Raw genomic sequence first — 1,167 nt, forward strand, 5'->3', positions numbered from 1 at the left:
TTTTTTGCGAGAAAACGTGTATAATGTATATGAAAATAATACACAAAGAATAGACAATATGTATGGAAAAAGTTGATCATGTATTTTAAAAAATGTTAATCAAGCATTTAAAAAATGTGTATAGAATTGTTTTCATGTATGAGAAAAATATATATACAAAGAAATAACGTGTATGAAAAATGTTGATTATGTAATTAAAAATGTGAAATGTGTATTTAAAAAATATTCCTAGTGTATACAAAAAATGTACAGCGTGTGTGATAAGTGTTTATTTCTATTAAGTAATTTTTGTTTTCTATTGAAATTTTTGACCATGTACCCAAAAAATGTTAATCTTGTATCTGATTTGTGTTAAATGTGTATATAAAAATGAATTAGATATATACCATAAATGTACCATGTGTATGGAACAAATTAGAAATAAAAAAAAGTTTTCAGAAAGTGTTAATATTTTTTTTAATGTGCATATATAATATGTTTCTGATGTATATGAAAAAAGTGTGTATATATAATATATTTCAGATGTATACAAAAAATGGACAATGTTCACGGAATTTTTTTACATGTGCTCAACAAAATGAAACCAATGAAACTAAACAAAGAAACCCAATAAAAACCAAATAAATAAATAAAAGAAACTCAAGAAAGAAAGAAAACTGAAGAAACCCAATATAAAAGTGAGAAAACCGAGAAAAAACAAAGACAAACAAAGAAAACATTTAAAACCAACAAAGAAAACTGAAGAAAAGAATCTGATAAAGGAAAAAATTAAAATGGTAGAAAAACGTTGAAAACCAAATAAAAAAGAATGAACAGAAGAAAACCAGTAAAACCTGGGAATAAAACGGAAAACCCGGTGAAAAGAAAGGAAAACAAAAAACTAGAGAAACCCATGAAGAGAAAAAGAAAGAAAAACTGAAAAGAAACAAAAAGGATGAAAAATAGTTAAAAACGCAACGAACACAGCTGCAGCGATCGAGCGCTAGAAAACAGGCCAGTCCAATACTATATAGAACAGGAAAAATCTTTAGGCGAGACAGAAGCTAGCCTCGTTGTAAGCGCGATATCGCACTCGCGGTCCTGCTTCCGGTCCCGGCGACCCCAAATCCTATTTAGCGCATTTAGCGAGGTAATCCATAGCAAGCACCCCCTCCCCCTCCCCCCCTC

Source organism: Triticum aestivum, chromosome 1B, assembly GCF_018294505.1.
Source record: "Triticum aestivum cultivar Chinese Spring chromosome 1B, IWGSC CS RefSeq v2.1, whole genome shotgun sequence".
In the NCBI taxonomy this organism is placed as follows: domain Eukaryota; kingdom Viridiplantae; phylum Streptophyta; class Magnoliopsida; order Poales; family Poaceae; genus Triticum; species Triticum aestivum.